Source organism: Sciurus carolinensis, chromosome 13 (genome assembly GCF_902686445.1).
Source record: "Sciurus carolinensis chromosome 13, mSciCar1.2, whole genome shotgun sequence".
In the NCBI taxonomy this organism is placed as follows: domain Eukaryota; kingdom Metazoa; phylum Chordata; class Mammalia; order Rodentia; family Sciuridae; genus Sciurus; species Sciurus carolinensis.
Window position 1 is genome coordinate 25,577,909 of NC_062225.1, and position 20,656 is coordinate 25,598,564.

Here is a 20,656-nt window from a genome sequence, read left to right on the forward strand (position 1 = left end):
CAGATGGCAAACAGATTGGGGATCCAGGACACAAGCCATCAGGGATCACAGAATTTCACAATATATTCCACTGTTGTAAAAGCAGAAAATGAGCCAGTGAGGAAGACCCCAAACAAAAGTATCTGGAGAGCCAGATTTGGAGATGATCTGCCTTCCACCATTGGGACAGATGACAGAGCCTCACTCAAGTGCTACTGTAGCAACAGACTGTCTGGTTGTGACCTCTGACCCCCTTTCCTGGTGTTTTTAGCAGCAGTGAGAGAAGGGGAGTGCTCAGTATGTCTCATCATCATATGTGATAACCTAATTAAATTCCTTCCACCTCAGTGGTAAGAAAGTCACCTCAAAAGGACTCAAGGTGTTCTCCTTCCCTCTGAAAGTTTTGTAGGGTGAGGGAATGGATCAGTATGGGTGTTCAAGGACTGAGGGAGAGGGTAAGGACAGGCCTTATTTCTCTGGATAACAGTGTTTATTTGCATGATAGATAGTACAGATAATTTGATATAAAGGAAGGATAAATTCTAAGGAATTAGGTGAAGGAAAAGGGAAAAGTGGTGATACTAATAACCCATTAATATTATCCTAAGGAATGGACCCACTTAGAGTTGGACAATAATTAGTGCTGAGAGGTTTGTAAATTTATTTTAATGGTACTTTTCAGAATGTTCAGGGTGTACATTTTTCCATACATTTCTTTCATAAGATTTCAACAATGCAATGTTATGGTTTTACTGTAGCCTTCTTCTGAAGGGACAACTTCACCAGGTAATTCCAACTACAAGTGAAAAAGAACATCATTTGCATGCAATAATAATGGACAAGCTTAAAAGACTCCAATGCATTTGAGACATTGGCCTATATTTGAACGTTCATCCCATCTTTTTCTGTCCAAGTACTTACTTTCAAATTCTGTCATTTTAATATTCCCAATAGGTGCATAACAAACATTTTACCAGTGTGAACAATTTCTCTTCAGTATACATCCCTTTTCTGCCTTCAGAGCACCCCCAATCCTTAGCAATGTTCTAGACAGGCTGTTGTAGCACTGCAATGCAAGCACTGAAAGCCTGCATCTCCCAAGGCAAATGTTTCCAGGCACTAGCTGCAGACAGGGAGGTGTTTTTTTTTAATCACTCCTAAAGTAAGAGTGTCTAGGAGGCATTAGTTAATCTCCTTCCAAGTAAATCCTCTCCAGAAGCTGCCCACAGATCCCTTCTCCAAGAAGGTGAAATTCCTGAGTGCCCAAGAACATTGTTATGCTCAATAGAGCACCCCTCAAAAAAACTTATATAAACCCAATCTCTATCTTTGTTCAGTGGTTTATTTTGCACCAGGAAAGTAGGCCATTAGAACTATGACTCCATTCCTGAATAAGGCTTTTGGCTGATTCTTGAAGTGTGCACCTGCCATTCTCCTAAATGCTGTCTAAAAATGAGGACAGGTGGTCAGAAGCCACCACCAGTTTTTGCCACAGTGGCACTTGGCTGTGGCTCTTTCATCTGTCTCCACAGATCATCTCCAAATCTTGCTCTCTGGACACTTTTATTTGGGGTCTTCATCCATGGCTCATTTTTGTGGCTTTTACAACAGTGGATTATATTGTGAAATTCTGTGATCCGTGGTGGCTTGTGTCCTGGTTCTCCAATATGTTTGCCACCTGGCCTCTTCCTGAGAAGCAGCATATATTGTATTAACTTAGTCTCTTGTTCAATAATGTCTTTGTGTTCTGCCCAAAACTGTATAGAAATTGATAAATATTATATTGTTTAATGCAAATGAAGGAATGCATTAAAGAGTACATATACTTGGGAAAAAACCTGGGGAATATCGAGGGTATGACCTAAACTTGTATTTTTAAAATATGACTCTTGGCTGTTACGTGGTAAATGGTAGAGAGTTGCTCAGAGAAGGCAGGAAAACCAGCTGGAAACACTTTCAGCAACTCAGCAGAAGGCTAGTGGTGTGGAGTAGTAAAACATGGCAGCACGGGGAGAGACAGATGGATTTGCTGAATGGAGGTAGAGTCCAGAGGACTCTAGTGACTTATAGTCTGGAAAAAAAGATGCTATCATGGTTGACCTCAATTTTTGTCTTGAGCAACATAGTAGTCCATTTCCCCAGTATGTGTCAAAAAGGGGTTGAGGAGCTCAGTCACTTGTAATCCTAGCTACTCAGGAGGCTGAAGCAGCAGGATTATAAGTTCAAAGCCAGTCAGGAAAACTTACTGAGATCCTGTGTCTGAAATATATAAATAGTATTTATCAATAAAAAAGAATTTATAAATAAAATGGAGATGTAATTCAGTGGAAGTGCCCCTAAATTGTTTTTTTTTTTGTTTAACTTTTTGACTTGTTATGGGATGCATATGAGATGTTCAAGTAGAAATGTCAATAGGAGGTTGAATGTACCAGTCTGAATGAACTCAGAGGAGAGATCTGGGCTGAAAATATAAATAAGAGTGACCTCAAAGTGAAAATGGTTCTGAAGCCATGAGAACAGCTGAGACCTTCTAGTGAAGAGATTCATAGCCCAGGGTCCAGGAAACTCTGAGGGATTCATGTATAGAATTCAGGGGACCATGAAGTTGAATGAGGAAAATGGTTCTTACTATTACTATCCACCAACTGACATTTAGCAGTTTTTTCCATGTTGAATGTAGGCTTAAACAAAATCCATGTTCAAAATATTTCTTTTTTTTTTTTTTGGGTGCTGGGGATCGAACTCAGGGCCTTGTGCTTACAACAAAATATTTCTAACTTTGTCACCAATAGCTATGAAGATATTTTCATGCCATATTAAAATTGTTCTGATATCCCAAAATACCATCTACATTTATCTCTACTTCAGAATCATGGTATAGTATTACTAAACCAATGACTAGATCCTGTTATGTAATGTGTTAATAAATTCATTCACATTTGGTTATACATAAAGCTGAAAGTACTGGGACTTTAACTGTGTTTGAAAATAGGTGTATGGTGGCTGGGTAGATAGGTGTGGGGACTGCATCTCATCAGTATATTGGTAGCAAGGGAAGCATGGATCATGTGTTGGAAAATCAAACTAGCACAGAAAAATGTTTTGAAAATCTCTTTCCCCGGGAAGCCTTTCTTCTGATGTGTGAAGTGTTGGCCTAAATGTTTCTCTCCCTTTGCAGAAGAAGGAAGTGGAGGGGTTTGCTGGGAACATAACTATCCAGCAAGAGCTACAACAGCAAAGACAGAGGACAGCACATGAGAAGGAGCAATAGCTGGAACAGGAAGAGTTCCATGCCTTTAAGGAAATGATCCAGAACCAGGAACTAGAAAAAGAGTGACTGAAAATTGTACAGGAATTTGAAAAGGTGGACCCTGGCCTAGGAGGCCACTGATGCCTGACTTGGAAAAATACTCCCTTGACGTGTTCCCCACCTCACATGTGTCATCCACACAGCCTTCAGACGGTAACACGACAGAAGGCCAGGTAGGCCAACAGTGGTGGACAGGTCCTTGCAACCTGGAGCACTGAGCAGCTCTGAAAGTAGTGAGTCTGTTTGCTGTTCTCCTCCCATTTTTGCCTCCACAGTATCATTCCGGGGGACTCAGCCTAGGAGGGCCTCTGTGATTCCACTTACCAGCCTTTGGTAACAGAACCCCTTGGATAAGGACTGCCATAGTGTGTCCTGTCACACTGGCTACCTTGTTTGAGGCCTTTATTTAAAACATACAATTTACCTGAATCCAGGTCAGTTTTCTGAAAAGCTGGTAGTATCCCTGAAGGTCAAACCCTCAGCTTTTAAGGTCATCCAGAGATTGAAAATGTTCAGTGAATAAGAGACCACCACTGACTTTTTGTGAAAATAATCCTAAAATGTACAGAATCCATGCTGCAATTCAATGACTGAATTTTAAAAAAGAAAAAGAAAGAACAGGGTACTGCTTGCCCTGAAAGCATTCCTAATTCTTAAGGCACTTGGTCAAGTTGAACCTCATGTGAACTCAGTTCAACTATCAAAACTACCGGCAGTCTTACCTCCTGTCACCAATAATGGCAATCAAGAAAATAGGAATGGGGTTAAACGATGAGTATATCTTGATCATTAGAGGAATTTGTGGAAGGCAGGAATTGACTTTCAAATAGTCACTTAAAATCGCCTTTGGAGTTTCCCAGCTCTCCTTGTGTGAAGCGGGTGAGTGCGTGGGCACCCTGCACTGGCTGCAGAGCTGCTATGGTCCTGCTGGGCCCCTGGCCACTACATAGGAGCACCAGTTTAGAGCCAGGATTGGAACAAGATGACTGACCAGGACCTTGGGGGAATTAGCCCTCTCCAACAAATGATGGCCTCAGGGGCTGTGGCTGTGGTCACCTCCCTCTTCACGACACCCCTGGATGTGTTGGAGGTCCACTTGCAGTCTCAGTGCACCTCAGTAGGCAGTGAGCCAGAGTCCCTCCAGACTCTGGAGCCTCTCATACAGCAGATCGCACTCCTCTCTCCAATCCACAGGGAAGTACCTCCCATACTGCAATGTTGTCCTGGAGCCCCTGTACAAATGTTCAAATGGTACCCACTGTACCACATGGTTTCATGATCCTACCCACTTCACTGGCACTCTGAATACTTTTGTGAAGATTGTGAGGCATGAGGGCACCAGCACTCTGTGGAGTGGCCTCCCAGCCACCCTGGTGATGACTGTGCCAGCTACCAACATCTTCTTCACTGCCTATGACCACCTCAAGGTCTTCCTCTGTGGGCAAGTCCTGACTTCTGACCTCTACGCACCCATGGTTGCTGGTGCACTGGCTCACTTGGGCACTGCGACAGTGATCGGTCCCCTGGAACTTGTGCGGACAAAGCTGGAGGGTCAGGATGTATCATACCATGAGCTAAGCACCTGTGGCCGGGCTGCAGCGACTCAGGGCAGCTGGCGCTCACTGTGGCTGGGCGGAGGCCCCACAGCAGTTCGAGATGTACCCTTCTCAGCTCTGTACTGGTTCAAGTATGAGCTGGTGAAGAGATGACTGAATAGGCCCAGACCAAAGGACCAGACGTCTGTGGGCATTAGCTTCGCAGCTGGCAGCATCTCAGGGACGGTGGCTACCATCTTGACTCTACCCTTTGATGTGGTGAAGATGCAGCACCAGGTTGCGAGGGAAGCAGTAGAGGCTGAGAGAGTGAAGCCCCCACCAGTTCACTCCACCTGGCTGATGCTTCGGAGAATACGGGCTGAATCAGGTACCAAGGGACTCTTTGCAGGTTTTCAACAGAGGATCGTCAAGGCTGCCCCCTCCTGTGCTACCATGATCAGCACCTTACGAGTTTGGCAAAAGCTTCTTCCAGAGGCTCAACCAGGAAAAGCCTCAGGGCCATTAAATGGGGCCAGGAAATGGACTCTTAGCTCTTCTGTGGATGCGGGGCAAGAGGAGATGGAGTCAGGTGCCTTTTCCTCAGCACTCAGGGAAGGGGCCACCTTTCCCTCTTCTCCAACCAAGAGCCCCAGGTAGTGCTGTCCCCCAACCCTGGGTCATCCAGGCCTTCCTTAGACCCAGCTTGCTTCCTGTTGCTCCCCCTTTCTAAGATCATCCCTTTCCCACCCCCCAAGTTCAAGACCAAATCTGATAATTGCCTGCCTCTTGTGTTCCCTTTGTGTTTGTCTGTAGCTGGGCCCCCAGGAGCCAGGAACCCCTGGGCTCAGCTTACTCTCCCTGCCCTCTGCACGCTCTAAAAATTAAAAAAAAAAGTCAGCTTTGATGGAAATCCATTTACAAGTAAGAAGGGAAGGTGGGCTGGGCTGTGAGGTCTGAGATTTTGACACCCATCCCCATTTACCAGGCAGCCTTATCTCCCACTACTGTTCATTCCTACATATTCTTAGTTCAGGGTAATTGATCTGTCAAGTTCCCAGAACATTCCCTCCACTGCCTTATCCAATGATGTTTGCTAACTTTTGCCTTCTACATAGATTCTGTTTCTGCCTTCCCTGCTTTTCTGGAAGCCTTTCCACTTCCTCTCCCTTCAATCAGATTGATCTGCAATACAAGTTAGATCATTTATCAGATTATGTAGTTATTTGTCAATAACTTGATTTTCACTTCCTGCAAGTGAGGACCTGAGTCTTGTTCGAGTCTGATTCACATTTGTGTTCCCTGTAGCCTGAGCAGTGTCTACTTGCTATACACTTAATAGGCAAATTTACTGAATTAAAAGGAAAGGAGTGTGTCAAACATTAATTCCTCATCTGTAGATGTCATCATCAGACTGCTGATTCATGGTGCATCTCATGGTCTGACTTTGTCACCTCTCTGGCAGTTCAGACCTTGCTGTAGAACGTCCAGAAAATAATGTACTTTTTTTTAATTAAAATATGACTGTGAATTTGCTTCCTAAGCTTGGCTTGCAGGCTTTCTCAGAGGGTTTCTCCTTGGTGTTCAGGAACTGGGTCCATCCAGTGACTTAGGATTGCTCTCCCAATGCTAGAAGCTGTGAGCTCTGCTTGGAATGATTCAGCCTCATGGTCTCAGACTTTTCCCTTCACCATTACAGTTCCTACAATTGATAGACTGCACCATGTGGTGGTGCCCAGGAGACTCTGTCCTCAGTTTCTTCAGTTAGCCAGTGCCAACACTGCTCAGGGAGTAGAATTTCTTTGAGATACTGGTAAAAAAGAGGAGAAAAGAAAAGAAAGAAAGAAAGAAAAAGAACAAAAAATTCAAACTCGTTCCTGAAGTGAGACTTTCCATTTCTTGACCTCCATGACTCTCAGAGAAGATGTTCAGGGTCATTTTGTCTTTGCATGAAATCCTCCACAGATGCAACGTGGACTGTGGAGTATAGTCCCTTTAGATCTTTAGACTCTGTATTTGGTTGCTTTTCAGATTCCCTTGAATTGAACTGATTATTATTATAGTTAGAAACTAAACATAGTAGGAAGAGCTAGCCATTACCTATACCACCATGTTCAGAGCACCTACTCTGTGGGAGGGCCTAGAAATATAAAATATTTGTGAGACAAATAGTTTATGTTCACAAAGAGTGTCCAATCAAGTTGGAGATGGGAAATATGCAATAAACATACATAGCGTTCTGAGTCTATGTATGATATAAGCACTAGGAATTTTGAGGAAGGAAAGAGCACTGAATGCAGTCACTTAGAGAACCCATTACTAACTGCTGAATGAATCCATGAATGAAGTGGAACAGATGTAGCCAGAGTTTAATGAAGGACTTAACAGTGAGAGGAAAACTGCTTTAGACATGACCAAAGGAAGAGAAATGCTACTCCACTTGGAGATTTTCAGGAACCACGAGTACAATGCAACAGGGATGTGGTGTTTACCCAAGCTGGGCATCAGAGGAAGGTTAGGGGAAGGTCACAGCAACTCTGGTTATGAAGAGAACCCAGTAATGCACATTAGTAGACAAGGTCGTGAACCACTGAGGTGAGGGATTCAGGGAACACAGAAGAGACTCATGTTGTGGTGGGAAGTAACGTTGCTTGTGTAAATGTTTCACTTTCCACAGTGAGGTTGTAGGAGTGCACAAGAATTGTGACAATCTGTTTTCTTCTTTGCAGATGAGGAAGGAATTCACCATTATCCATATTCTCATCTCCAAGCAAAGTGCTGGTATGATTATTGCAACACAGATATAGAACTTTTCCTCATACAGGATCAGCAGGGTCTCATCAACCTGGGCGGGATTCATGTAAGCAAATCTCAGCTGTCTCAGGGTTCATCTCATCTCTGTTTGTTATGAACACTGCTTGTTTCTTGTTTTCAACGGATTGTACATAGGTTATTTATTGTTTTCCTCTCCTTTGGATACAGTCCTAGTATACTTGAGTGCTTGTACTATGAAAATGGCAAAGTTTTCCAGAACCTCTGGCAGTAGTGGTAGGTCCAGCTAATGTCCATCCACTAAACAGAAAATGGAATTCTCACTCAGTTACACCTCTACTACATTCTGGTAGCTACACTAATGTGGAAAAAAAACAGACGAGTCTTTCTGTCTCAGTCACAATAGATCACTTCCACTGGAACAGCTTCAAAACTTCCCTCCACTCTTACAAAACATCCATTGCTTAGAGTTGCCTGCTCAGATGGGCTCAGTGCTGAACAACTCTCTGCTAGGTTACTATATTAACTGTGACAGAGATGAGTCAATGTCACTGAGGCTCTGTTACTAATTCAGTCAAACATTACAAGAAGACTGTATTGGGTAAAACAGGAATAATATTGAACATCGATAAGACTTTACCAACTTCCTGGACACTATCATCAGGGCACAGTGCTTCCTCCACAAGGGGTTTTACTCCTGTGAAGCATTCCAGTCTGAGCGCCTTCCTCTCCTGGATGGCCTCTGTTGTTGGTCACAATTCCTTCAGCTTGTGAGCTGGGTTTCTTTTGTCATTTCTCAGAGGTGAAGCCTATTCTTTCTGACCATCTAGCACAGCTCTTCTTTACATCAACCACGTCTTTCAAGTGTAGTGTTCTTCAGAGTCTGAAAGAGGTGCTGCAAAATTGGCTGCTGGGGCTTTCTGTGGACACTGGCAGGAAACCTCTGGCAAGCAGTCCTCTGGAGACAATCTTGGGTGGATCCATGAACTCTGTGTCTAAACTGATTCACTATGAAGGATGGTTGTGTACTACTGCACTGTGATTGGAGAGTAATAGTACTTTCTTGTTGCAGTTCAGGTTGGATTTGTATGAGTGGGATGTGACACATATGTAAATTATAACCTTTCACTAAGACTATTATTTGTTCCTGGGATGTTCTCTTCTGCACTCTTCTGTATGGATACCAGTAAACGGAACCAGCTCTGATATAGTATGCACAGGTAATGTAAAAATTTCATGCTAGCAAGAAAATGAGACTTGGTACAAAAGGCAAAATCAGAGTTCAATTTCAGCAGCAAGACACATCAATAAATTTGTCACTAATTGACAACCAGTTGTTTGCCTGTGGACATACAAACCCTTTGAGAAAGGAACATAGATTGACCTCCAAATCTGAGAAAGAGGTGGAGTAGTGGAGTACAAAAACAGGCTAAGTTTAGTCTACTACCCTTCTCTATTTAGGCTATACTCTTCCTTTTGCCTGCAGGAAAGCCCAGTAGGACGGACAATAAACATGAGCTCTACTCGGGGGAAGAAATGGAACTGGTATTTGGAGTATTTATTCTCAGAGGTTGTTACGAGGTGTGAAACATTTCATAGGAAGTAATATTCATCATTCTTCTGTCCCATGGTCAGAGCTGGCCCTTTATCAGAGAGCAAAACCACCACAATAAATATTAAATGAATGTTGACATACAAAGTGAACACATCAGACTAAGTTCCTTCCTCAAGGGTAGAGAGGCCAAGTAGCTCAACTTTTGTTTCCGTATTCATTTCAGTAGCAGACTGCATTCAAGGAGTATTCAGAAGGGCCTCCTGTTGGTGGCTCAGGAGGGCCTTGGTGTAGCCAACTATCTTTCATCATTTAAATTTTTAGCTTACTGGTGAAAAAGGACCTCTTCATCCTGCTCTGCCCTCCACCAAATTATACCTGAAGAGAGACATCTGCTTTGTGCTGGGAGTTTTCACATTCTTATAAACCATGAGCTGCACTGACCGACGAGAGTAGGTAATATATAATGCTAGTTAATCCACAGGCATACTTTTGCATACTCTGCTGTCTCGGTGAAACCTCTGTGGATATTGACATTTTTTCTTATGTGAACAAGAGCAGCAGTACCAACTTAATAGGATACAAGACATATGAGTGTAAGGGCCCTGAGTAGCTGATGGCCTCCTGGGCTGTCACTGGTAAGAATTTGTTGAGGGAAGGAAGGAGAAGGATGGGGGGGAATCAAGACATTTCTGTTCATACTGATACGGTTTCATTAAACTATTTTATTTGTGTGTATATGTGTATGTATATACATAATTTTTAAATGTTCAGGTCTATGTAAACTAACTGCAAATTTACTTTGAGAAGGAATTCTTAAGCTTTTTATGAATTTCCTATTAACTAAACTAAGATGTTGAAAATATAAATTTTGGAGGGCTGGGGTTGTAGATTAGTCATAGAGAGCTTGCCTAGCATGTGTAAGGCACTGAGATCAATTTTATGCAGGGCAAATAAATAAATGAATAATGTCCATCAACAACTAAAAAATAATGTTAAGAAATATGAATTTTTTCTCCCTGCTACTCTTAATTTAATTCATATCATTTTAGAGGAATGAAATTGAATTTATCCTTGCATTGAAGGGTATTGTAAGAACCCAGAAACCACTCCGGACACGGGAACTCACGTAAGAGGGTTTATTAAGCAAACAGAGTGTCTCCCTGCAGGGTAAGAGAGAAAATGAGAGGAAAAGGGAAAGGACATATGCAACAGAGAATGTGAAAAGCAAGGAGGAGAGAGAAAGAAAAGTGAGTAGGAGAGAGAAAGTAAGAAAAAAGATGGCGGGGGAGTTATCCTTAAGCAGTTGAATTCCACTGGGCTAACAGGGGACCAATAATGGACAAGGATACTTGCAAGCTGACTGATGAACCAATAGCTAGGTAGGATGTTCACAGACTGACAAGAAGTTGGGAGGCAGGGAGATGACTGCAGCCAAAAGGGCGGGGGAGCAGCTTTATATTATATGTACATTCCCAGTATTTTTCTGTTCATTAAAACAAAAATAATAATCGAACAGTAGAAATCTTATTCATGTATTCATATGTATTAAGTTCCTTACTGTATTAATTAATGTATTGAGTTAATTAATATGTATTGAGTTCCTGTGGGACAGGTATTCTTTGGTGTGCTGGTTATATAGCTGCATCCCATACAAAGAACCTTCTTTTAGAAATTTATGTTCCAATGAAGAATAAAGATAATAACAATGTAAGCAATATATAATGTCAGGTACTAAGAAGAAAAAGCAGGCATTAGGGATAGAATGGGGAGATGGTTGCTATTATTTATAAGGTGGTTAGGGAAGGTCTGTCTGAAGAGGTGATATAAGCAGAAAACCTCATAAGCATACGAGCCATTTGACTAGGAAAGAGCATTCTGCACAGGGGAAAAGGCAAGTCAAAAGGCCCTATAATGTTTATCTATGTGGCATATTTAAGGGACAACAGAGGCTGGTGAGGTTACCACATGATGAAGAGTAAACAGTGGGAAGAACTAGGGACAAAAGGCAGAGACTACTTTATGAAAGGTTCATTTAGCCTGGTATGGACCATTAGGGAGACTGAGAAAAGATGGCATAATTTGGCTTACCTGTATGAAATACAAGGATACAGTGTGAAGGTTAGACTAAAAAGAATTGAGGGCCAATGCAGAGAATACTTAGATTCTTACAATATTCCAGGAAAGAGTCTTAGGCCAGTCTCACAGATGATAGAGAAGTGTTTAGATGTTGGATTCAATCTCTATTTTGAAGTTGGAGAAGTTAGGATTTACTCATCAGTTGGATATTAGGAGGAAGAAAGAGAGGAGTCAAGGATGAGTCCTAGACGCTTGTTTACCTGAACTAGGTGAATTCTAAGATAGAGATGAGGCATACTGGAGGAAAAGGGTTTGGAAAAGCATGAAATCAACTTCTATTTTGTCCACGTTGGGTTGGAGATGCTGAATAGACAACTGGATTTCAGGGTATAATTTAGGGCTTGAAATTTAATCTGGAGTTATCTGGGAATAACCATGGCATTGGATGAAATCACTTTATGGATCTGGAAAAGAGAAAATGGAAGAGAACCGAGCCCTGGGTTCTTCCAACATTACAAAGAACAGGAATAACAAAAGACTGAGAAACTTACAAATGTACTGGAAATGTACTAAAATGAGGAGATTGCTATGCTGGAAGCCAGGTAACAAGAGGGTTTCAGAAAGGTGGGAATATTTCCATTTGTTCTCATAAATGAGAAGAAGCTCAAATATTTGATCTGGTGAGTTGGGGAACTGAGTTTGAAGACGATAATTTATAGGTATAAAGGTGCAGCTGGGGGGAAAATAGTAATGTCTGATAGCACTTTAGGGTAACTCTGTTTGACAACAATGAACTGTACATTTCAAAATGGATCCTAACTTCTGGGACTAAGGCTCAGTGATAGAGCACTTGTGGAGCACAAGTGTGAGGCAGTGGGTTCAATTCTCTGCACTGCATAGAAATAAATAAAATAAAGGGCCATCTACAATAAAAAGTACACAGATATTCTCATTAAAAAAGAAAAAATCCCACAAAATTGAATACTGTCTAAAAGAAAAAAATTATATATATTTGACATGTAATATGCCAATGATCCTGTTTTACATTGTACATATATATGTATTGAAATAGCACACTGTACACTATAAATATGTATAATTATATATCAATGAAAATGTTTTAAGTCAAATAAAAAATACAGTTCCTCAAAAATAAGAGGAAGAAAAAAGAAAGTGAACTATGTTGTCACCATGTTGCACATGAAATCTTTTAACAACAACTCAAAAGAAATTATGGGTTTCTTCCCATACTTGTATTGCATTTTTGTTTACAATGTTGGAAAGAAATATCCTTCCTTTTTGTGAACTTCAAGTGTACCCCTCAAGTTGTAAATATCTTTTACTTGAAAAGAATTTTGGTATCAGCGTTGAGACGGTCTAACATGGCCATACCTTTCTTCGTGCTGTCCCTGCTCACCAAGAATTCTCTGGCTCCTTTCTCTTCTCAGACTCATCCCACACAGATCTCCTTTCTCTCCAGTGTTGACCTACACACTCACTGTTCCTACCAGATGATGCTACCACAGTCAATAACTAGTGTCTGCTCCCCCAAGTTTCAGGAGTGAGTACATAGGACTTGGTTGTGGGTATTATAGGGAGGACAGAGCAAAGAAAGTCTCAGAGCACAAGGTCTTTATACTTGAGACTTGTTCTTTAGAAAATATAGAGATTGTAGCATTAACTGGCTTCTTTCTAAAATGCTTCTTGAAAGCCCCATATTCTGGTAAACCTATGATGCTTGTTTTAAAAGATATATAAGCAAAAGTTTTGTTGCTTTTCTAAGAGAAGCCAGGTGCAGTGACCCATGCCTGAAATTCTAGCAACTTGGGAGGCTACGACAGGAGGATAGATCCTCAGCAACTTAGTGAGACTGACCCTATCTCAAAAAGACAAAACAAACACAAAACAAACAAACAAAAAACCAGGGCTGGGTATGTAGGTCTGTACTAAAGTGCCCCGGGCTCCATTCCCAGTATCAAAAAATTAAAATAAAAATAAATTTTAAAAAGTCCACCAGAAATTTAGAGTATTTGACTTGAAGAAAAGGGAGTTCCAAGAGTTCAATGTTGGGTTAAGAATTTCAAATCTGTGCTAAGCGGGTGGAGCTCAGTGGAAAAGCACTTCCATGCACGTGTGTGAAGCCACGAGTACCATCCCTGCTACCACACACACAGACGAACAGAAGTTCAAATCAAACTCATGATGTCATTGTTAGCTCTTTTTCATTCCAAATACTGTTATTTACTATGAGTTCTCCCAGAAAAACCAATGTGGTTGCACTGATGAATCATTCTGTAACTGTGCTTACTCAATAGATAAGAGACTTGTAAACCAGCATACTATAGAAGCTGTCTTAAAATGCACTTAGTTGTACTGTGTGTGAGAATGCATGCCTGGTCCTGTGTGAGTGTGTAAGAGAGAGAGAGGCTGAGGAACACCTTTGCTTGCCTCTGAATCTGCCTCTTCTTATTTGAGAACTGGATTCTTTACATTAACTGACCATGGACAAGAGGAGATTTCTTCATGTTGCCAGAAAGGATCTGATCCACACAGCAAGGATCCACCTGTTTTGTATATACATCTAGTGTAAAAGAAATTAGAGCTGTACTTCAGGCAAGGAGGACAGTCAGAGCTGATGAGGTGCATTGTTCTGCCTGGCCCACATGGAATATCTGCCTTGTCACTTGTCTTTCCAGATCTCTGTAATAAGGACAGACATGGGAAGCAGTGTGAGATGGAAACAGATTTGAATGTGAGCTATACCACTGATTCACTCTATGTTTTTGAGGCTACTTCCCTACCTGGACCTCATCTTTCTGATCAGTAAAGTGAGGATAATAATAAAACATATTTATAGGCATACTGCAAGGGTTAAAGGAAGTAGGGTTAGCATGCATAAGACCCTGAATTCAATCCCCAGCAACACGTGCACAAAAGTAATTTGCAGGAAGTACCTAATACAGTAGCTGGGTAATGAAATGTTACTTTTGTTCTTTATTGGGTCAACTGCTATGCCTATCCTTTGGCAAGAGGTGAATGCAAAGGAAAAAAGCACCAAAGAGAGGTTAATTAAGTATACTTGACCTGGAATTTTGCTCAGATAGAGGGTAAGTGAAAAGCCTATAGCTCAGGAGTTAATTGGAAAGTATCAGCATAAACCCAAGTTTTTACATTATAAACACCCACAAACATAATTTCACAGAAAAAGCCTAGGAACATTTTCAGCCTGGTAGCAATGCATATCTCTAGCACTCAGATGGTAGTCTCTAAGTATCATTCCCACTAAAAAGGAATCTAAGAACATTGATTCGGGCTGGGGCTCAAAACGAACAAGATCATCCTGGAACATTTTTATACAAATAGCAAAATTAGTGAACAAAGATTCCAAAATTTTGTTTTGAAATGTCTCAGGCACCAAATTGAGGAGCTCCAAACACCCAAAGACATGGCTTCAACTTGTACCTCGGTAACAAAAAAAAGGGCATGGAGTTCATAATGATATAAAAAGTAAAGTAATTAAACAAAATCCTACTATTTCAACTCACTGTGCAAATTTAAACAAAAGGAAAGAATCATGCCTACCCAACTGGGCCTCCAGTTGATAAGGGGAAAATTGTCCTTATAGAAAAATCCACAGATAATAAAGGAAGAAAGAATTATTGACCTTTCTATTTTTTGATGTCTCAAAAGAAGTGATCGGACCAATCATCAAGAACTGATAACATCATAGAAAGAGATAACCACTCATTGATAAGCTTCCTCGGAGAAGAAATACAATGTCACTTCTGAAACAGTTTTGCCACAAAAAAAAAAGACAGAGACAACAAGTCTGAATATGAACAAGCTAGATCCAAGTACCAGTTTGCAGACAGTAAAGGACTAGAAAAAATATTAACAACACATGGGGATGCAGTTGTCAAAATCTACATACCACAGACACTACCTGATTAATACATAAATTTCAAGGCACAGTTGGAGGACAGTTAGAGAGGCACAGTTAGAGAGACATGAAAGGGAATCTGTGGATTAAATAAGACATAAGAGCCTTAACAACTAATTGCAACGTGACAATATTTTATGGCATTTAGGAGTCAATAGCAAGTTTGAGCACTGATGGGATACATGCCATTTGAGAACTGATATAAAAAATAAAAGTCCATACATTTAAAATACACTCACCAAAGTGGTAGAAATAAAATTATATCACATCTGAGCCTTGCTGTGAAATACTACAGAATGGGGTGACACAGGTAGGGGTACAGATGAAACAAGACATTCATCAGTTGATAAACATTAAAGCTGAAGACATTAGTGGGTTTAATAAACACCTGTAAGTATTATGTCTCTCTGTATCTGTGTGACATTCAGGACAACAGCTTAAAAACATGAAGATGACACTGCAAAAGTACAGCAGTTTCTCAGTAGGTCAAAGACCATGTGACCCAGTAATTCTACACATAGTCAGACATGTAGAAAAAATGAAAGCAAGGATTCAAACAAATATTTATACAGCAGTACAGCAGGGTGGCACATGATGTACTCCCAGTGACTCGGGAGGCTGAGGCAGGAGTATCACATGCTTAAGGCTACCTTTAGTAAGACCCTAAGCAACTCAGTGACACCTTGTCTCAAAATAAAAATTAAAAAGGGCTGTGGATAAGGCCGAATGGTAAAGTTCCTGTGGGTTCAATCCCCAACAGCAAAACACCAAAAGAGAAACATCTGTATAACAATGTTTATAGCAGCAATATTCCCTATAGCCCAAGAAACTCCCACCACCTATGAATAGATGAAGGATAAACAAAACATGGCACATGCACACAATAAAATATTTAGCCATGAAAAGGAATAAGATTCTGAAACATGCCCCAAAATGGATGAATCTTGAAAACATAATTAGTGAAATGGGCTAGACACAGAAGGACAAAGATTATTATTCCTTTTCTATGAGGCACCAAGAATAAGAAAAGTTAGAGACAAAAAGTAGATTAGCGGTTACCAGGGGCTGGAGGAAGAAAAGGGAATTACTTTTTATAGGTTATTGAGTTTTTGTTGAAGATGAAAGACTGGGTATAAACAATAGCAATCGTGACCAAACTGTTCATTTCTACAATCTCATTATGAGAGAGCAATTAAATGCATGTAATTCAGGAAACCATTTGGTTTCCTTTTAAAATTGTTATTATCCATGGAAGAAGGCCAGGCTTCACATGAGCGTAAGATGAAAATTATGAAATCGTTACTGAATTACTATGAATTATTTTAACATCATAATGGAGAATGGTGCGCAACTGCAATCCCAGCAGCTTGGCAGGCTGAGACAGGAGTATGGCAAGTTCAAAGTCAACTTCACCAACAGAAAGGCACCAAGCAACTCAGTGAGACCCTGTCCACTAAAAAACAATACATAATATGACTGGGGATGTGGCTCAGTGGTTGAGTGCACTTCAGTTCAAGTTCAATCCTTGGTTGTAAGAAGAAAAAAAAAAGTTTCCTTCAGTTAAAGGTTCAATTTACATCTGACATCTAATAGTGCTGAGTATTCGTTAAATCAATAATCAATCCAAGCTCTTCATTTTGTTCTTGAATTTGCTTAAAAAGATCCAGTGGAAAAAGGGTTCTTCTGGAGCAAGTTTGGCTTCAAAACTCTGTCAGAGAAAATGAAATAGAGAGACAATGTGTGCTAAAATCTGGTTATACATTTATTCAAATCTGAAGACACCAAAAACTGTGAGATGCAAGGAGGGTTTCTACTCTTCTAGAAACTAAATTATAAACTCTCTTCCACTCATCTGAAGGAAGAAAGACGCTCACTCCTTAGATAAAGGCTCACTGAATATATAAATGGATGTGTTACTTGAGTTCCACATACTAAATGACTCATGAACATACTAGTCGACGTTAATATAGTTGCGTAAAAAAACCTGCTCTTTACCTAAGTTTTGGATCCTAACTCTGATTCACAAATAAAGTATTTTTGGACAATTATAATGTCCATTGAATGTCTCAGGACAATAATCACCTGATCAACAAAGTGAAGACCGTATTTCGTTTTGTTTGGAAATCTATTGAAGTTTTTCACTGTTTTGGAAATACAACCAAGGTTACAATGTATATTTGTAGATCTTGCATTCACAGTAATAAACACCTCTTTCCTTATATCTTCTAGTGTGCTAATGTTCATTAATTTAGATACTGAAATATATATGACTTAATTATAAATTTAGTGTATTATTCATAGTTAAGGCATTATAATAACTTCTTTGAAAGTATGGTTTGAAGTAAATTATATTCATCTACAAATATTTATGGGGAGCAAAGGATACATTAAGAAGCATTTGCTACAAAAGGAAAATGTTAGAGTGTGACAGGGTTGAAAACCAGTGTTCAAATAATTTGTTCATATATTCATGGCCTCTATTAAAAATAGTAGCCCAAATTTAAAAAAATATTGGTGGGAAACAATTTTCAATACAAAGTTACAGTACTATTGGCTGGTAGTTAACTAGAACATACAGACTTCTAAGCAGATAGCAGTGAGAATTTACCGCATAGAACCTCACGGAGAATCCTCAGTTCTATAGATTCAGTTAGGTACTGCCTTCTTTGGTGCAGAGCAGGGAAAATGAAATCTACAACACCCACCTCAGCAGAGGTAGGCTGGTTCCTGGAGGAGGGCAGGAAAAGATGGTCACCAAGACACCATAAAAAACAGGGAAGCTGATACTTAATATTATTTTGGGAAGTAATTATTTAGTTGAATACCATATATGTGAGACAGATTCAAAGGAGAGAGACTGAAGGACTTTCTCCATATTTCCAGCCTGGCTACACATGGCCATGCTTCTAAATACAATGTTGTATGAAGCAATGGCACAAAGGATCACAGGCATAAGCACACAAGCCACCAGGCAGATCTGGCACTTAGTAGCAAGTTGCAAAAGCTGTGCATCTTGGGCAGCAGGTGGGAATTTATCAGATGCAACCGAAATCACTGTAATTTCATAAATCATATCCCTGGATAGAATAAGCTTTCCATGGCATGGCTCTGAGAGCTAAGAAGTAAATTTACCTTGAAATTTTTGAAGTACACAAATCCAAGCTGTCACAATACAGTGGATGCAGTCGGGTCCCTTCTAGTACTATGATACCCCTGTGGTCTCAATAAATGTACTCTGACTAGAGGTCACCATGATCAAGACAAACACAAAAAGTTCACCAATCCCAACAAACAGCATGATTTAAAACAAGATTAATTCTTAATATCTATGTGCAGGGCTGGGTATGTGGCTCAGTGGTAGAGCACTTGACTAGCATGAGTGAGGCACTGGTTTCAACACTCCCAAACACATAAATAATAAGTAAATAAAATGAAAATATTGTGTCCATCTATGACTAAAAAATAATTTAAAAAAGGTTTATGTGTAAATAAAACTACTTTTACATTGAAAAAAATGAATGTTTGGCATCACAATTTCATTTTGGCGTGCTAGGGATCTGGCAGAGTTTGAGCCACCAATGTCAGGTGTCGGGTCATTTTTGTTTGTTTTTAGATATTTTCCATTTCAAGGAAGGTGGTCTAATAGAGTGGGCAGGCACAGAAGCAATGAAGTCAAGCTGCCTGAATATCAATGCTCTACTTCCCCACACCCAGCCCTGGCTGTGTGATACTGTGGATCATATGTATGCCTGAGTTGTGACTCCTAAGTCCCAGAGACAGCCACAAATAAGGGTTCCATTGCTTGCACATGTGTAAAAATCAGTCAGATGAGTGAAGATGGCAGAGACAATGTCCACTCTACAAAAGCCACCTGTAGCATGCTTATGAGCAGCTGCATCCCAAAAGAACATCTCCAAGCAAGGAAGCTCCCCACCACAGAAAGTCCCAGCTTGACAACACCATCCCTCTGCAGAGTCTGTGGTGTTCCTCTGCGGGATATAACCACCCTACTTCCTGCTAGCTATGTGGCCCAGGCAGAAACCTGAGAGCACACCTTGCCTGCAGGTTCCCACCTAGAAGCCAGATAGTGGGGCTTTTAATCTCTACCCCAAAAAGGAACCTATATTTATGCTGTACACATTAAAGAAAGTTATTTAAAAACTTGTAGTGAATAATTTTTTTTTTTGGTGGTACTGGGATTGAACCAAGGACCTTATGCTTTTGAGGCAAGTACTCTACCAAATGAGTTAAACTCCCAAAAAATTCCATATCAATTTCAAAAAAGAAAAAGGAAAAAATACCCCAGTCTTCCACAGGGTGAATTTAGACTTCTGCAAGAATACTGAATTAACTTTTGCTTACCTTTTGCAAAGGGACTTTGAAAGCAAAGAATCAAGTCTCAGGCATCCGGTCCAACTGGGAGATAGTCTTTCCACCTAGGAGATACATTCTTTGTTAGCCAAACTGTATGTTAGCCTTGTCTCCATGCACAGAATAAAGGCTTCTGGAAAACCACAGTCCCTGCTGACACAGCATGTCCCTTCCCTCTGCTTTGCTTTCTGCTACTAACTTATTCATCTGTCTGGTAATAAGTCCTTCTTCCCATCTCCGCATCTTGAAAACAGATCAAAGACAACAGAACAAAGGAATCCACAAATCAGGAATAGCTAAAATCAGATGGCCAGAACTTCTGTATCCCTCACAAACTCTAACCTTAGTACCAATACTACGGAGTTGTTATTAGAAACACAGTGCAACACTTTAAATTCAATTCTCTAACTAAACATCATTTTCTAAGTTTTCATACAACCAATAGCAGCAAATTCAATCGGTAGGGCATTTAAAGTTTAATTTTGAACAGAAAATTCTTCAAATAGAAAGGAACTATGAACTTCACTTAAAAAGGCTAGGAGTCAACCATGAAAAGTATTATTTGAGCTCACTTCTGTGGAACAAGTTAGAAGTAAGTATGGTGAATTCAATATATCTCAAGCACAGAAAGTCCAGAGCAGTAAGAAGTGGGGCTGGAGAAGCAGAGAGGATCCCACATCACACAGGGCCTCACAGACCATGTAAGGAGATTGTTTTTATTCTTAAAATAATGCTTTACACTGATGTCTATGAGCTACCTTCCAATTCCATTTCAATTTCAACATGGTTTGGGTGCTGAGGTTAACCCCATGAGCACTTCACCACTGAGTTATAAACCCACTTTTTTTTTTTTTTTTTTTTTTAAAGAGACCAGGTATCCCTAAACTGCTGAGCCTGGATTGGAACTTGTGATCTTCCTGCCTTAAGGCTCCCAAGTAGCTGGGATTACAGCCATGCACCACTATGCTGGGCTCTCAATTGTTCATAATGATCTACTTAAAAGATTTGTGAAAAGAACAGACTGGAAAGAAGTAAAGAATAGATGTAGGGACACTACTGCACTCAACTGCAACAGGTCAGGCAAGACCTGCGTTAGGATGCTGAAGGAGAAGAGCTGGCAG

The 20,656-nt window shown here is 40.4% G+C and overlaps 3 pseudogenes; all 3 read left to right on the forward strand.

Annotated features, from left to right (window-relative positions):
• Positions 1-407: 407 nt before the first annotated feature.
• Positions 408-13,814, forward strand: LOC124962831 (STAM-binding protein-like; annotated as a pseudogene).
• On the forward strand, positions 4,272-5,350 carry LOC124963429 (probable mitochondrial glutathione transporter SLC25A39; annotated as a pseudogene).
• LOC124963478 (centromere protein I-like) lies at positions 7,729-9,266 on the forward strand (annotated as a pseudogene).
• Positions 13,815-20,656: the final 6,842 nt, after the last annotated feature.